This window comes from Trachemys scripta, chromosome 1, assembly GCF_013100865.1.
Source record: "Trachemys scripta elegans isolate TJP31775 chromosome 1, CAS_Tse_1.0, whole genome shotgun sequence".
NCBI lineage: Eukaryota > Metazoa > Chordata > Testudines > Emydidae > Trachemys > Trachemys scripta.
The window spans coordinates 315,205,205-315,223,928 of record NC_048298.1 but is presented as its reverse complement, the minus strand read 5'-3'; the positions used below and the strand labels follow the sequence as shown (position 1 = coordinate 315,223,928).

General features: G+C 42.0%; 1 protein-coding gene and 1 long non-coding RNA gene across 2 annotated transcripts in view; one reads left to right on the top strand and one right to left on the bottom strand.

Moving 5' to 3' along the window:
* ARHGAP42 (Rho GTPase activating protein 42) overlaps positions 1-18,724 on the top strand; it is a 283,518-nt gene that overhangs the window by 126,615 nt on the left and 138,179 nt on the right. The window lies entirely within an intron of this gene.
* Positions 1-18,724, bottom strand: part of LOC117871189 — a 31,707-nt gene that overhangs the window by 836 nt on the left and 12,147 nt on the right. Inside the window, exon 2 of the long non-coding RNA XR_004644175.1 lies at positions 16,783-16,854. This is a non-coding gene — a long non-coding RNA (uncharacterized LOC117871189). The remainder of the gene's footprint in view (positions 1-16,782; positions 16,855-18,724) is intronic.

The following is an 18,724-nucleotide window of genomic DNA, read 5'->3' as shown; positions in this document are numbered from 1 at the left end:
TTTCCTCTTCAGTTCAATGTCCTTGGGACTCAAGAAGATTTTTGCTCATGATTCTTTTACAAACAAAAACATAAGTGACCAATTTTGTTCTTAGAATTGCCTCTTTGCTCAAATTGACTTGATGACATTCAGTGATGGGGTGCTTAAACTCCATGCTGACAGGGAAGGGCCAGGGAGGCTCTGTATACTAAGGTAGTCCTGCCACTCCATCCATGCCAGTCGTACTTTTGATAGGAAGGAGGGCTTTAAAAGGAAGATGCTGCTGTCAATAGAAGGGGAAGTCTGGAGCAGAGAGTAGCTAGAGTAGCTCTGGAAGCTGTGAGTGAAATTTCCCTCGCACTACAGACTTTTCAGCCTTAGAAAGACTCCAACGCACACGGAAACCAGGTGGCATCTTGTGAAGTAAGGGACTGGGAGTGGCTGCCTGGCCTGCACTGTTGGGGTGTTGCCAAGTGAAGTTGCTATGAAAGCACCTCTAAAGTAAGGCAGTGGTCTTTGCCCTGGTCGGCAGACCCCTGGAAGGGGCTTATTGGGGATGTCAGAACATGTGTGTTTATTTTTTTTTCTTTTTCCGCTGGCAAACAGGTGGGGAGGCCTGCACATAAAGCTAAGAGACAGGAGTCTGACTGGGTAGACCCAGTGTTAGTAGCTGGGCGTAACAAGGGACCCCAAGCCCTGACGGGAGGTGCCCTAGAGAAACTCATTTGTACATTCACAGTGCAAGTTCCCAGACCTCTTCTGTAGTTTATGCTAATGGTTGGCCTGTGTGCTTATTTAATCCAGCTCTGTTTCCAAGGAATGGGGCTTCTTTCACGCATCCCGCTTACTCAGGGAAGCATTTGAAATGTCAGTTTCAAGCGGTTTGACAAATGAAATTTTAAACTAAATTCTGTAGTGAGTCTGACAGCTGGATACTCCTTAAGTCATTATTTGAGATAATTAAACATTACTGCTCATTTTTATTGACTTGTTACAAAAAGTAAGAAATTTCTTTTATTTTGGTTAGTCAAGGATTTATTTTTTTTCTTTATTGTTGTCTAACTTTTCCTTCACCTGTAATAGAGCTCACAGGGAGGACTGTTTTGGGTGCATTACTCCATTATGTAAAAGTTTGTTGACCTCTGCACAGTGTGAAAAATTGGCCTGTAAAGTTTGTGGCCAGGCTTGAATTTGGAAAAGCACAGAGACAGAGTAATAACATATGGAACTTATTTTGGGTAATTCTTAAGTAGAACTAAAAGCCAGCACTCAATTGCCTGGGAAAGTTTAAAACAAAGACCTTGTAAAATAAATCATATCACTTGTTTGTTAAATTATAGATTTAGATAATATTTGTATAATGATGAATACTTTTGTATTCAGAAATGAAGTTAAAAAAAATCAAATATGTCCTCTTTCTCCTTCAGAAGTTCCCTCTATTAATTTAGAAAAAATAAAAGCATTTTGTATTGTGATTCAACACAGTGTTCCAATGTGATTAAACAGTGAAAGAGATTTACTCTGACATTACAATTTCTGAAGATACTTACACCACATTTACAAAAGCAGACATTGTGGGATAATTTGCCATAAAAATGTGAAATGTAGGTGTACTTTAACTTCTGGTTCTATTTTTCTAATTAGATCAGTATTCTAATTACGATATTTCCTGTGTCTATGTAGCAGCTTGTGTCTAGATAGCACATAGTGTAAACAACCCCACTAAAGACTTTTCTTTTTTTTAACAAAGCCATAAAGGATGAGGGGGCGGATAGTTTTCGTAGATTGCTTATCTGAAAGAATATTCTTGAGCTCATTCTGTATCTGTTGCTTTTACTTTTTCCCAAACCAAGAGCCAGAATCACGGGTTGCTGCAATAGTAGGACTAGTGTTAAAGAAAAGAAAAGAAGAAAACAAAAATCCAAACGTCTCAGCATGTAGCTGTTGTCCTTTACAGCCATGCTTGTGATTACTTCCTCTTTGTTATTTACAATCAGGCGGTTCATCGCTTAAGCCAAAAAAAGATGCATTCACAAGGAAAAGAAAATATTCCTAGGTGAGACTGCTAATTTTCTTAGGTGCTTAACATGGAGCATATCAATTGTCAATTCATGTAACTGTTCCAACCCATCTTTCAGCTTGTATCAGATGATATAAATGTTGTCTGTGCAATATAACACACTACAAGGAATCTATTGCATGTACTACTTTTGTTGGCCAAGTTTGCAAGGCTTTAACTGTGATCTACACTAGAAAACTAGGTCGGTTTAACTATGTAGGTTGGAAATGTGAAAAATCCACATCCTGAGCAACATAGGTGCCAACTCCATTGGTGTTCCGGGGCTGGAGCATCCACAGGGAAAAGTGGTGGATGCTGAACACAAACCAGCAACCCGCCATCAGGTCCCCTTCCCTCCAGTGCCTCCTGCCCGCCGGCAGGCCCTGCTGACCAGTGCTTCCTGCCCCTCCTGCCCGTCGTGATCAACTGTTTCGTGGAATGCAGGAGGCTCTGTGCGGGGGAAGGAGCGAGGGAGCCGCACGCTTGGGGTAGGGGGAAAAACAGTGTGGGAAAAGGTGGGGTCAGGGCTTGTGAGAAGTCATGGGGTGGGGTGGGAAGAGCAGAGCAGGGGCAGGGCCTTGGGGGAAGGGGTGGAGTGGGGGAGGGGCATGGGGCAGAGCCGGGGGTCGAGCACCCCCCGCACATTGGAAAGTCAGCGCCTGTGCCGAGTGATGTTGCTAAACCGACCAAAGTCCCCGTATGGGTGGTGCTAGTTCGAGGAAAGAATTCTTCTGTTGACCTAGCTACTGCCTCTTGGGGAGGTGATTACCTACACCAACAGGAGAACCCCTCCCATCAGCATAGATAGCGTCTACACTGAAGTGCTACAGCAGCACAGCTGTGCCACCGCAGCTGTGCTGCTGTGGCATTTTAAGTGTAGACAAGCCCTTACACTCAACTCAATGGCCTTTCTCTGTCTGGTTGGATGTAGCTGGCTGATGGCAGCAATTAACACTTTCTAGCCTAAGAATACTTCCTATCTTGGGTTTTTTCCCCCACATCTCATTTCACTGAAATCAATAAGAGCTGGTGAACCTTATCCAAACAAAAACAGGGTATATCTAAACCAGCATTTCTCGAATGAGGCCACTGTGGCTGCATACAGCCACCAGAGGTTTTTCCTGCCACCACAACCACCTCCTGGGCAGAGATGGGAGAGGGGACAAAGCACTGCCCCCTCCCTGCAGCGTCCAGGGGCTCTGGGGGTGGACTTCAGCCCTTCCCGTTCAGCTTCAGCCAGGGGACTCCAGGGGCAGGCTTCAGCCCCATTCCCCTGATTCAGGCAGAGGCTCCGGGGGGTGGGCTTCACCCCCCGTCCCCTCCCACCTTCAGCTGGAGACTCTGCCAGCCGGCTTCAGCACCCCCCCTTCCAGCTTCAGCCGCAGGACTCTGGGGGTGGGCTTAAACCCCCTTCAGCTGCGGGGCTGTTGCTTCATCTCCCACCCCACCCCCCCCCCCCAGCTTCAGCTGCGAGACTCTGGGCTCTGCACTTCAGCCCCCTGGGGTGACAGGGCTCCAGGCATTGCCCTCCCACCCCAGATCCAGCCATTCTGGCTGGGCAATGGGGAGCCTATGGGGTGGCAGTGGGGGTCCAGGACATTCATGGAGGCAGAAGGGGCCAACGGCACCAAAATACAACTATACGTTATTTGTATTATTGAGTTTAACCCGCCCCAAAAAAATACTCCACAAAACCCTACGTTGTGATGCAAGTATGCAGGGCTACACAGGTTGTGGCTCGGCAATGTGCAGTACATTGTGGATGGATTTGCATCAGTGGGGTTTCCGAACGGCCGTGGAGCGATAGGTAACACGCACGTCCCAATTTTGGCACCAGAGCACCTTGCCATGAGAACATCAACCAAAATTAACATTTGTCACTTCACCTATTAATTTTGTTTCTGAATGATCCTTTGAATTATGTGTCACTATGCAGTAACAAGTAATTGGTTGCTTTCAGATCACTTGGCAGCATATGTTGTGAGCTAATAAAGATGAATGATGTGCCAGAGCATAGAATTTTATTCTGTAACAAAATCAGTGCACAAAAAGGGCAGTTTTAAAACAAACAAATAAAAAACTTAATAAAACTTAATTTATTAAGACAACAGAACTTATGAGGGGGAAAGAATGTTCACGTCCATTTCAGCTGCACATACACCAACCATGGCTCTCACAGTCAGTGTATTTGAAACTGTGATTGTCTTTAATGTCCCCTGGGGCAGTGAGAGTGGTAGGGGTAGTACAGCAAGCCCTGATGCCATGTGGAGTGTTGAGGGAGGGTGTAGAGAGTCCCAATAGGGAGTTCTCAATGGGCTGCAGAGAGAGGCGTGCCCGGGATTATTGACCCTGCAGGTCCACCAGAGTCTGCAACACCTGTTTTTGCTGCCTGGAAGGCCCCATTATGTCCTGCTGCATCTCCCTCTCCTTTTCCTGCTGGGACTCCTGGGCCTTTCTCCTCTCCTCTCTTTCCTTCTCCAGGCTGTCATCAGTGTTCATCCTCCAGACCCTGTGATCACAGTCGGATGCAGTCCTGGCGTGCAGGATCTCATTGAACATGTCATCCCAAGTATTCATCTTTCTCCTCCTTATCTGGCTCAAGCATACCATGTAAGGCAACATAGAACAGGTCCAGCGGCCTGCTCTCTCCTTGGCTTGCCTTATGCTCCCAACTTGAATGCTAAAACTTCCTGCTGGGCGCAGCAGTTTGCTGTCTACCATTTGTAGTTCCCATGGCTGCTGCTAAAGCACACTGGACATTGGGCTACATTCCCCCCTCTGCCCCTTGTCCCTTCCCTTAATCAGCAACTTCTCAGGCTTGACTCTCCCAACCCATTCCCTTTTAATGTTTCCAGAAGCTTTCTGCTGCATATCACCCTACAGCAGCACTGGCTAGATATATTCATGGACGATAGGTCCATCAATGGCTATTAATCAGGATGGGCAGGGATGGTGTCCCTAGCCTCTGTTTGCCAGAAGCTGGGAATGGGTGACAGGGAATGGATCACTTGATGATTACCTGTTCTGTTCATTCCCTCTGGGGCACCTGGCATTGGCCACTGTTGGTAGACAGAATACTGGGCTAGATGGACCTTTGAGCTGACCCAGTATAGCCATTCTTATGTTCTTATATGTACCTGCAAACTTCTCCACCTCTACCCCTTCATCTCCTCAGTGGGGAAACCCAGGGCCAGATCAACCTTCAGCCCTGTGTGCTGGTCAAATAGTAAGAAGAATGGGGAAAACTCAGTGGACTCATGCCGGGTGCAGTTATAGGCATGAGTTATGGGCTCAACATAGTTCTTCCAGTTTATCTCTTGGTCTGGCTGCAGGGTTCCCACCATATTCATGGGTGTTTGGTTAAATCGTTCAGTGGTCTCATTTGCTTCAGGGTGATAGGATATAATTCTGCACTTTGAAGTCCCCAACAGTTTCAGAGCTAGGCCAGGAGATTCTTTTCAAAATGTCTCCCCTAGTCCATATGTATCTTTTCAAGGATGCCGAAGTGGCAGATAAACTGCTTTCACATCACCTTGGCTACAGTAGATGTCTGTTGGTCATGAGTAGGGAATGCCTGAGCATAGCGGGTGAAATGGTCAGTGACTTCAAGGACATTCGCGATGCCCCCCAGGAATGGTTCCAGTTGAGACACACTAGCTCGAAGAGCCTACTGGGTGGATGAGGCCTTCAGAGATGTCTTTCTTCCCTAGGCAGCACCTTTCGGAAGAGAGGCACCACCCCAGATGGTGGAGTGCATGCCTGGCCAGTAACAGCGAATGTGAATGAGATCCACTGTGTGTCCCATGTCTGTGTACAGAGATTCGAATACTTCTCTCCGGAGATTCTCTGGTAGCACCACCGGTTGGATCTACCCCTCTCCTGGGATTGTTGTTCTTTTGTAAAGGATGTCCTCTATTGCTTCCACTGTTTCAATGGTTTCTGCGCTGGTGTCTTCTCCTTCTGCCTCTCTGGGGCCCTGGGTGCCCATTGCCTGGGCAGGTAGGTCCTTACTCAAGAGATTGCTGCATCTTTCTCTTGCTGTCTGCTCAGTTCTTCCTTGTGGAGGCCTGGGATTAGTTCTGTGCCTGGCCTGTGCAGTGGCCTGACTCTCTCCATTACAGTCCTTTGGCATGCAACCTGTTTTGCTACACAGGATGCATTTCATCCAGCGTTCAGAACTGTACCCACCTCCTCTTGGGGTAACTAAGACAGGCCATTGACACTGGCATTGCTTTTCCCAGGCTGGTACTTTATGTCAAAATTGAACTCCAAGAGCTTTGCCATCCGTCTCTAGATGGTTGTGTCCAGCTACGCAGTACTGGTAATGTAGGTTAGTGGGTTGTTGTCAGTCAGCACTGTAGATTGGTGCCCTAGTAGTTAGTCTCTGAGTTATCCATAGCCGCCCATTTTAATACCAAGAACTCCAGTTCATGGGTGGGATATTTATTTTCTGATGGAGTTAAGGCTCTGTTGGCACAGGCTATGGTTTTCTCCTTCCCTGATTGTATCTGCATTAGTACGGTTCCTAGCCCCTCCAGGGATGTGTCCATTTGGAGTATGAATGGTAAGCTGTAATCAGTATATCTCAGCACTGGTAGTTAGCTGTGTCTTCAGCTCCATGAAAGCGTGGTCACATTCCTCTGTCCAGGCAAAACTAGGTCTCTTAGGATACATCTACACTGTGATAAAAGACCCGCAGCATGTGGCTGGCCTGGGTCAGTTGTCTCGGGTTCATAGGGCTCAGGCTGTGCAGCTATAAAATTGCAGTGTCTGAGAGCGGGGTCCAGTAGGGTCTTGTGGGGTCTTAGAGCTGGGGCTCCAGCCTGAGCCCAAACATCTACACTGCACTTTTTAGCACTGCAGTCTGAGCCCAAGACAGCTGACCTGAGCTCTGAGACTCGGTGCTGCAAGTGCTTTATTGCCGTGTAGACATACCTGGAGTGGGAACCCTCTGACTTCTCTTTCTGGACCAGGGTTCCTCTGATCAATGGGCTGCCAGTTTGGAGTATTCTTTGATGTATCCCCTGTAATAGCTGGTGAAACAAAGAAACTGCAACACTTCCTTTGTCTTGGAAGGGGTCTTCCAATACCTCAGTTGCTTTATTTTATTTGGATCTGTTGCAATGCCTTGGGGAGACACCATGTGCCCAAAGTATCCACCTTTTTTTGAAACAAGTGACACTTCCTGGGCTTCATCTTGAGATTGTGTTATTGGAGTCTATCAAAAATCATCTCTAGGCAGCACAGACATTCCTCAAAAGTGCAGGAGAACACTGTGACATCATCAAGGTAAATCAGTACCGCCAAGAATTTTAAATCCACCAAGACATGTGTCATCAGCCTTTGGAAGGTAGCCGGGGCATTCTGTAGACCGAAAGGTATCCAGCTACGTTCAAATAGAGCCCTGGGGCAATGGATGTGGTCTTGGGCTTCTCCTGCTCTGCTATTTCCACCTGCCAGTATCCTGAGGGAAGGTCTAGGATGGAGTAGTAGCTGGCTCCCTCTAAGGTATCCGTGGCTTCCTCACTAGGGAGCAGAGGAAATGCATCTTGAATTATCTTAGCATTCAGCTGTCTGTAGTGAATACACACTTGCATACAGCCATCTTTCTTCCTTGCTACCACCATTGGTGACGTATGTGGCCATTGGCTCGATCTGATTGCGCCTGCCTCCGCCAACCCTTCCAAGTATTTGTAAACTTCCTGGTATTGTGCTGGAGGTATCCTCCGGTAGGGTTCCCTCACAGGAGTAGTATTTGTCAGGGGTATCTCATGTTTGACTGTGGAGGCACAGCCCTGGTCATTTTGAGAGAACACATCTGCATTCTGCCTCTGCAATTCTTCCAGTATCTTCAGCTGAGCTGGAGCCTGCACAGCTGCCTGAATTAGGTCCATTTCCGGCATTGGCCTGCGCCACTTCCCTCACGTCTTGTCCTGGAGAACTGGTTAAGCTGCTGCTCACTCCAGTCTTGCTACATACCATGGGGCTTTGACTTCCATCTTCAACAGATACCAAAGAGCAATAGGTAGAACCTCTTCATCAAACTTGCATTCTAATGTAAACCTTAATAATGACCACATATGCTACTGTTATCAATAGATCAGCACATCTGTCTAAATTTTAGAATCTATTTTGCCTTAACATTGGGCAAAACCTGTTTTAAAGTGGTTTTCTCACTGTGTGAATCACATGCAACCATACCACCTCCACGTCGGTCAGTAGCAGGATTTCAAACCCTCACCTTCAGATCCCTAGATTGGGGCTTATCTACACTACAGACGCTACAGCGGCACAGCTATGGCACTGCTTCTGTGCTGTTGTAGCACCATAGTTTAGACATTTGCTACAGTGATGGAAATGGAAGAATTTTTCCGATGACTTGGTGTCTATACTGGGGCTTAGATCTGCTGAACTCCATTTCTCAGGGATGTGAGTTTTTCACACCCCTGAGCCACGTAGCAAGGTCACCCTAAGTTTTAGGGGTAAACCAGGCCTTAGATCCTTACTAGTTGAACTACAGGAGTAATTGCTAGCACCTTTCTAGACCAGCCATTGGAGACATACTTGACACGTTTTCACAGTGGGTTGCACAGATATTTAGTGAGCAGTAGAATATTGGCGATCAGGAATCCTGGATTATATCCCTAGGTGTGGCAGAGGAGTGTGATGCGTATTGGTTGGATAGGATAACACAAAGTGATTTAGTTGCCCTGAAAAGCAGTGTGATGTTGTGGATGAAATTGGAGTTAGCCATGTTAGAGACCTCGGTTCTTTGCCTGCAGTGACTGTGCATAAACTCTCTGTAACTTATTTTTTAAAAATGGAGGGAATACTCAGTAGCTCTTCCCTAACTGGTGTCTAGATTGGGGTTCCTACTCTGTAAACAAACGCTACCCATATATAGGCTTATAACGATTAGATTTTTGTCGGTAAATGAAATGTTGATTTCACTATACGTACACAAACTGACAAATTTATTTCCATAAATAATAATGGAAATTTACAGATGGGCAAAGTAAGAAAAGTACTGCTTGAGAACTTTATATTAGAGTCCCACCGTAATGTGTAGAAAATGTGTCGTAATGCTGGCATAAATGGAACTGGAGCAGGGGCACCATTTAGGTAGCTTTAATTTTTTGAATCTCAACATCTACTGTCATTAAATAATTATTGTCTGCCCCTCATAATTTCCCATAAGCGTGAAAATTTACATCAATGAAGATAGAAAAATGTATAAAAATAAACATAAATATTATCCATTTAAATTACAAAAAAAAAATTGTTTTTCTTGTAATCAGCCTACGAGGAGCAACAGTGTGGCCAAAGGACAAGTCCCAGGAGATTTTAATTTTCCTGAAAAAAGGGGTACCAAACAGACAGTCCAGTGAGTAAGATAATCAGAATGGGGTGGTTTTGAAGTCTTCTTATTCTTTCTGTATCAATCAGTTTTTCATCAAATCACCATGAAAAATTCAAATAGTGCACAAAGTTTATGTATGAAGTTTGGCTTTTTGGCATTTTAATTACCTTTTTATAAAATAAAGGTTTAAAATTCCTGTTTGGCTTCATTACAGAGTTCAGTTTTTTCTGCTGCACTATAATGTAGGTGCCTTAATATGGATTTAGGGGCCTAACTTTAGATGTTAAATTTGAAATAAATGAGCCCTAGAGGCTTGGTTTAGTAATGCATATAAATCTGCTACTGGTGCTTCTATGCTGCAGAGCTGCACCATCTCTAAATGAACCAGATGGACAACGCTAGTGTAAGGATAACTGTGCAGAACATTTGCGTCTGCATTACACCTTGATTGCAGTTCTGCCACTGTCCACATGCAGCACTGTGGCCAAATGCAATGATACAAATACACCAGTTGTCTCAATGACATCCAGATAAAATGTATTAAGTGTATAAGTGTAAAAAAAAAAAAAAAAGGGTTTTAACAGCCATTGCTGCAAACTTCACCTCGAGTCAAAGTTGAGCTGTGTTCTTTCTAGCTTGTGCAGCAGTTAATGAAGATGTTGTGACTGGAAGTTGGTTTAGAATTCTGTTGGTGCGTGAGACAGACAAGAAGCTAGCTCATTCATCCCTAGCAGAGTGGGCTCAGCAGTGGTGTCAGGAGTCAAACGTAGTAAATATTCATCCTTGTCACTAAAGTAAGGCGCTCTGTTTCCAAACACAAACAAGGAGCAGATCGCTTGAGTAAAGTGGTGTCATTCTTAGGCACTCTTTTGCCCATCACCACCATATTTGAGAGAGTCATTAACATCTTGAATTGTGCCCAGAAGAGAATAAGGAGCTAGTGAAAAGGTTTGAGCATTGATGTTCATGTGCCTATTGTAGCTGTCAGGAGGCAGGCACCAGCGTTCTGTATCAGCTGAAGCCTTCAAGTGGTTTTCAGTTCTGCATTACAGTCTATCCAGGAGGTTAAAAAAATGGATAATCATTGAGGTTTGCCTGATAGAAGAGGGGCTGCAGCCCCCTTCACCACCATAGATAAGACACCATGGTCTTCACTACTGTATAACAAACCAAGAGCAATGATAGTTCCAGTGAGAACCATTTAGTGAAAGAATCTCTGTACAGTCTCAGTAGGGTTCATTTAGTCATATGTACACCAACAATAGTGTATGTAGTAGATATCATCTCTCTTTCTCTTCCTGTAAATTGTTTTCCTATCAAAACGAGGGTTGAGTCCTAACCAGGCCACGTTATTCAAGTTTCTAGCTCAGCCAGGCACTGGGAAAGGAGTGAAACTCGAATCATAGTTAATTTTGTCAAGGTGGAAGGAAGGATAATTCTGTGGTCAAGTAACAAGCCTGGGAACCAAGAAATCTTTCCAACTCTTCCACAGACTTTGGGCAAATCACTTCACTTGCCTTCTATGTGTCTTAGTCTCCCATGACGGTCTACTAACTAAAGTGCTCTGAGATCCTCAGATAGAGGGTGCTACATGTGTTCGAAGAGGTGGTGTTCATATGTATTTATATTTTACTCAAACTGGCAACACTGCAGCTTGAAAGTATTTGCCATTTTAGATCAGATAATTGATTCATAAATCTTTCCTCTGGGCAGTAGCTAGTGCAACTCATTGGCAAATGCATAATGCTGTGCATGTGAGAAAATTACATCCTCACCTCTATAGGCAATCAGCAAGTTCCTGGAAGCCTGAGATCTGATTAGCTTGGTTTTAGCATGCATAGCAACTGCCTAGTTATAAATGGTCATAAAATTACCAAGCCCCTTTAATATTCCAGCTGGAGTATTTGATTTGATGTCCTCCTATGGCATTGAATTTCCCAGGTTAATTATATGCTACACATATAATGTCCTTTTTATTAGTTACAATTTGCCATGCTAATTTCAATTCTGTGACCCCTTGCTTTTGTGTACTGTAAGAGACAGGGTGAAAGGAGCAAATGATCAATTTTCACTCTGCCATTCATCATTTTGAATATTTCAATCAAATCTTTAACTCACCAACGTGTAATGTGTTTTAAAAACATTATATTTATTCATATATACTGAATAATAATTGTAGTATTAAATGAGAAAAAACTGAATTCATAATGTAATATCCTGTGTACTATAAATACTATAAATCAATTTGAAGAGAATCTTGTTTGAAATGTATACTGCTTTGTGCTTGATTTTGATTTTTAATTATCATATTGGTGACTTTTTAGATAAAATGGTTTTAGAAAATATATAAAAAAAGTCCGCATCTACATTTATTTTTCCAGTCATAACTTGAGTTCGTCCAATCCCATTGAATAGGAGGATGGAAGGAAAAGTAACTTTTGACCTCCAAGTGATCAAAGTTTTGAGATACAGTATCTGTTTCTTCACTTTAATCTTCTGGCAGCAAACTCTGGTAAAATGAAATCTAACAATCCTTTAAAAACATTTAGTGGAGTAAACAATGGAATAAATGGTAGAGTATCTAACTTTTCGTAAATACTGAATATGAACGATCTTCTTTCAGCAATTGTTGTGGTGTACTTAAACGTAAAGTAGAATTAACATGAAACTGTTTCCAGGATAGCAATTCACAGTGCAGAAAGGATTTATGGTATCCTTCCAAGGACAGATCTGCTTTTACCATACAGATGACACTGCATTAAGTGGCGTAAATAATTTTTAAGGTTGCCAATAAAACCTATCAACCAGACAGCTCATCGCTACCGTGTGTTATCAGAAATAACTTTCTCACTGGATACATGCAAGATTTGTAACCTCTAACTTACTGCTAGCTGAAATGACTGATAAAATGTACTTAGCAGCTTTTCTCCAGTTCAGCAGGACAGTTTTAAGCATCAGCTATCAAAATATCCTTAACAGTTCATTTGGCTTGTCAAATACTGATGCACTTAGATTGTGATTATAATGGATGCAAATTCTGCTCTGGATACAAACAGTAGTAAATAATTGAATGAGCAGGTCTACCCAAAAATTCTGCAATTATGACTGAAATAGATTAGCATTCAAACATTAAAACTTAATTATTGTAAAATAACTGCAATTCTGGGAGTTTAAGTGTAATGATGTTTTCTCTTTAAATATTTATAAGCCAACAAAGACTGTTTTAAGCTTACTGGAAATTCCCAAATGCAGAATTTAAAACAGATGGAGTGAATATTTAGCTTTCTCCTCCAGAGACATCACAAGCAATGAATGCAATGAGAGTGAACAAGATAGTTAAGAGGAAATCATATTAAAAAGAAATACTAAATGAACATGCAACTAAAATGTATTATCCAGATATGCTAAAATATCACTTCTTCCTATTTCCTTTCTTTAAAAAAGAAAGAAGATGGAAGTTTTGCAACTCTTCCCACTTCACAGCCTTTTTAGCCTCTCCTTGCCACCACATCTACAAGCCTACCTGCTAATTATTTAGTCTTATTATACTCTAACTTAATGGTTGTGTTGTTATGTAGATCATAAAGATGCATGCATAACTATCCTATGGTAGCCACTTGATCTGCTTGCTATCACCTGTGTCCCCTTCCCATCCCTTTTCTGTCACATTTCTCATTGTGTTATCTGAAATTAGAGTCCAATTCTGCAATTTGCCACAATGGTTAGTACTTACGACTCATGAAGAGTTGAGAAATTCCATGAGACTACTCATTGTAATAAGCACTACTTATGGTAGGAAGTGGCCAACATCCTAAGATTGTCCACACTTTGTACCAGAGGGCTATGTTCTGTAAAGCTCCTAGAATACTTGGTGTGTCTCAGGAGTGGGTTTCTATTGTTGGTACATGAGAACCTGCCTTTGTTGACCTTCAGGTCACACAGCAATGTCTAGGTCTTTTCTGGGAAAGAGAGCTGAATTAGTAGGTTTGAGTGGTTTTTTTGGAGGATTACTAATTTCGAATTTTGTTTCCATTTTGTATGCATTTTCTTATGTTCTTATGCCTATTTAAGTGTTGTGCATGCTCAGAGCTTACTGTGGGTTCCTTTAAAAATAAATGATCACTCCTGTCTTTGTCAGACATTCAGCTGGCCACCACGTTTTAAAACCTGGTGGTGAATACAGTTTCCGAACATGAGCTGACGACAGAAAATATATTCGGTAGAAATAATTAAATATATTTGTAATGGAATATGTGGTGGAGAGCACAACACTTATTTCTACTTCACGAAGCCTCATTTTAAAGGGAGGTGACATCATGGATCAGAACTGGCTGTTGACATACATTACAGTTTAGATCAGACAAATAACCTAATGCCATATTTCTTCAATTTCAGTCTGAGTTCTCCACACATGCTCCAGATGGTGATATTGTAATAACCATGCTGGTAATTTAACAAATAAAAGGAAGTAGGAAGGCACAATATTATGTTTTCATTTGGTGCTTAAGACATGGGCTATATTCTTGCGTCTAACCACATCCCAGTTTTGAAATGGCCTTGCTTTAATCTCTCTTCAGAGAATTTTCTAAAAATATATTAAACAGAGTATTTTAAAAAGTATATAGTATGTAGTTCATTATCCATATTCATTTGTTTCTGTAGTTCAGGAATTTATTCTCAGTAATTCTGAGATTATTAACTCACTTGTAGCTCAGCTGGTCAGCTGGAAATGAGGAGTGCCTTACACTTCTCTGAGCGTAACTTTGCATTATAGTATTAACCAATAATTTAATGCATCATTGTGAGCTTTTATAAATGTTTGCTTAATTTACTCTTGTTAAACCTGTGTTCTACTGATTGTCTAGTGTCTCCTTCATTTAATTTCTATAACTACAATATAGTGAAATAGTGTCTCCACATTGCTTTTTTAATGCTGGCTTAAACTACTTCCTTTGTGAATCATTGCTCCACACAGTTCTGCACTTTTTCGAGATGACTGTACAGTATTCTGTGCATGGGCAGATATCCCATGGTGCAATGTTCCACTGCTAAGCTCTCTGCATTCTGGGATTTTTCTCAAGGTGCATTCTGGGGTGCCTAATAGAATTCTGGGACTTAAGAACAAACTAAACATTTGGCACGATTCCTTTCCTGGCATACCATAATTCATCTTCTTTTGGCAAGCCAGCACCATTTTCAGATTGCTGTCAGGCAGCATAGAGGTGCACATGCTGCCTGGCACCTCTTCCCGCAGCTCTCATTGGCTGGGAACGGCAAACCGTAGCCACTGGGAGCTGAGGGGCTCCGTGCCTGTGAATGCTCCAGGTAAACAAAACGTACAGGCCCGCTAGCGGCTTACCCTAACGGGCCAGGAGTTTGCCAACCCCTGAAATATAGGGTCGGCTTATGAAAGGGTCATACAGTTTTTGCTATTTTTACCTATTCATCTTGGGGGGTTGGCTTATAAATGAACAGGCTAATGAACGAGTATATATGGCATTTAACTTTCCAAAGTGGATTAATTATTGCAGGATAAGCCTTCAGATAATTAGAACACAGGTTTTTTATATGGATGCAAGGCAGTTTATCCCTCCAAAATTAAAGTTTTTCCAAAAAAAGTTTCCAATCTAGATGTGGCCTTGTTCAGGAAAGCAATTAAGAAAGGCATATACTTAAAGTTACGATTGCACTGCTGAAATTACAAAGGCAAGAAATGGAAAAGTTAATATTCTAATGGCAACATTGACTTGAACTCAATGCATAAATGTGTTTTTGTTTCCTGTTTTTCTGGTTAAATGTACTTTATATATTACTGTTTATTTGGTAAAATCAAACATGCATATCTGGCCTGCTCCATTATATTATGTAACATAGCTAGTTAATGACAATGAAGGCACATTATCTCTTGCATTTCTTAACTCTTTGCAATTTTTAACATTGTAGCCATAACATGTTTTTTTATTTTGTTTAATGTAAGAAACTAAAACATCCAATATTTTATTTCAACGCCACTTTAAAAGCCATGGTGGATGGAAAATTAAAATGAATATTCACTTGGAAAAAATGTACTGGAAAAATTGTTCTTTGAGCCATTTATAAACATTTTTAGCCCTGATGTGTGAGTGATTTATGAGCACTCTCTTGTGGCAATTTATAAAAAACACTTGAAATAGCAAAAAGCGAGTGACAGGAAACTTAATATTGTGCTACGTTTAGTATATTGAAGTGTTTGACCTTCTGTCGTATTTAACCCATGGTTAAAATGTTGTTTATCTTCTAAACATACTTCAACATCATCTGAATTTCTCTGCTACTCAAAATAGCTGAAATGTAGGGTAATATTTATAGACATTTTCCAGAAGCCTAAACAAGATATATATTAAGGATATATTGCTTGATGTTATCTGTTTGCAGCCATGAGAGCGCTTATGATAAAGTTTGGATATATGTATATGCTGTTTGTAACAATTTGACAAGTATACAATTTTTCACTTTTAAAGTCTCTGAAAAATATGTAATATATTTATAGAACCATTGAATGATGTAAAATTAGTTTTCTGCCCTAGTTATAATGATTTTCTGTAACTTTTAAGGCAAAAAATATAGACTAAAATATATACCTATACAAGTGCAGCATTTTAGTGATAACCAGCTTGTGCATAATTTTATTAGGCATCAAAAGCTTGCATGTTAATCCACTGTTTTTATTTCCCCAAGCACATTAATTTAAAGTTGTATTGCTGAATAGCTGTTCACACAGTGCAAGCTAGCAGAAAGATGATTCTTCCCTGACTGATTAAAACGTTGTTTAGTTGGAAAAAAAACTTGGCAATTATTAAATTGGTTTTCTGGCACAGCCATACATTCTAGGGGACAAGAATTTTTGTTAATGAGAATATTGTTTATAGAAATATATGGCTTTGTCTGATGAACGCATTTTAATTGAACTTTTCTAGAATTCTCAAATCAACATGAAGCAAGTGAATATTTTGTCATAATTCAGGACACACGAGTCATTAAACTCATGTTTTGGAAATCTCTGTTTTGAAGTCCCCAATTTAATGTGAAGATTTCTTCTTTTGTAGAGGAAGTGGACAATTTAATGCAATGTGATGCAGCATATTTCAGAAAAAATGAGAGTTCTTTTGTTAAACGTGAAGCAAGCACAAGAAGGTTGGTTTTGTGGTCAAGGCATTTTATTGGAACTGAGATAACTTGGGCTCAGTTCCCTGCTCTGCCAGATTTTTGTGTGCCCTTGGGCAAGTCTTTCAGTCTTTCTCTATCTCAGTTTGTCTGCCAAATGGGGATAAGAACATCTTATTTCTCCCACCTTTCATCTGTTTTGCCTGGTTAGGGTCCAGACTTGCAAACGTGTATAACTTACACAGGAGTAGTCCCACTGAAGTTACAGGAGGCACTCAGCTTGTAGGGCCAGCCTCTTGTTTATGACGAAAATCTTCAAATAAATGTAAGATAGTTTTATTAGTATTAACTATTTCCTATTAACGCATTTATTCAAGGGATGATAATACCCCCTCCCGTGTCCTCTATCAGTCCTAAATAAAAGTGAGTGGTCATACACCCTTAAATCTATATATGGTACAGAGTTAACTTCGGACCTGCTTCTACTCCTGTTGAAGTCAATGGGAGTTTGGCTTTCAACTTAATAGAAGCAGGATTGAGACCCTAAGGGTATGTCTTCACTACCGGCCGTATCGGTGGGCAGCGATCGATCCAGCGGGGATTGATTTATCGCGTCTAGACTAGACACAATAAATTGATACCCCCCCCCCGAGCACTCTCCCGTCAACTCCTGTACTCCAGCTCGGTGAGAGGCGTAGGCAGAGTCGACGGGGGAGCAGCAGCAGTCGACTCACTGTGGTGAAGACACCACGGTAAGTCAATCTAAGTACGTCGCTGAAGTTGCGTAACTTAGATCGATACTACAACCCCTCCTCCCCAGTGTAGACCAGGCCTAAGACCTTGATCCTGCAATTTGTTCCACCTGGGTGCACACCCATCAGCATCAGTGGAGCTCTGCATAGGTGCATGTGTCCACCCACATAGAAAAAGTAGCTTAAGTTTGTAAGTAAAAGTTACTGACTTTAGACTGACATAATCACAATTAACTGGAGATCAGCCTGAGGCCACTGGCCTCCAGAAAGATAGACAGATTTCTCATCTTTGACATTAGCTACTTCAAAGATTTACAAGCTCTTAAAATATTGGATAGATGATAAGTACCTTGACTCCATCTCTGTTAAAGACAGTCATTTATATTCCTTATAGAACTAATGCATATTACACTTTACAGTTATACCAGGAAAGGACACAGGGAGAGAAGGGCTTTAACAGCTTTCATTAAATTTGTTTCCAGGCCTTTTTTACTCCATTATCTTTTCAATTTGCCCCTTGGAGTACTCCACAATTAAGACAACTCTTAACTTCAAAAAGAAAATGGGTATATGCAATGGTGTCGTGGTTAAAAAAAACAACAGTGGGTAAATGAACCTAAACTAAACTCATATTCCCCTAATAAGAAGTAGGTAAAATCCATATTCCCCAAATGAGAAGTAGGTCAACTCCGTTTACCCGCATTTACCCTTGGCTACACGACCGAGTACATACTGCTCCACCAAAGGCCCAAATGACGTATTGTAGCCCATTTGCAACCTAATTTTTGCATGCTTTTCAAATATCAGTAGCTCAGGGCAGATACCTCGTTAGTTAAAGTAAAGTAATTAATTTAAAAAAAATCAGATATTGAGATTGTGTTTAAACAGAAATGTGCCAACAGACTTCCTTAAAAAAAAAAAAAAATTCCCTGCCCCATCCTATATGGCAGGGGTGGGCAAACTTTTTGGCTTGAGGTCTACATCGGGGAATAGAAATTGTATGGCGGGCCATGAATACTCACAAAATTGGGGTTGGGGTGCGGGCTCTGGGGTGGGGCTGGGGATGAGGAGTTTGGGGTGTAGGAGGGTGCTCTGGGCTGGGACTGAGGGGTTCGTAGGGCTGGAGGGGGATCAGGGCTGGGGCAGGGGTGCGGGAAGGGGTGCAGGTTCCAGCAGGCGGTGTGGGCTCTGGGTGGGGCTAGGGATGAGAGATTTGGGGTACAGGAGGGTGCTCCGGGCTGAGATTGAGGGGTATGGAGAGCAGGAGGGGGATCAGGGCTGAGGAAGGGGCTTGGAGCTTGGGGAGAGGCTCAGGGAACATTCCATTCAGTATACTCTTATTTTTTTGTAGCACAAGATTGTACTGTCTTTATTTAAAACCAGTTCAAATTAAACTTAGAATCAGATCAGTTTTATCTAACACATATTAAA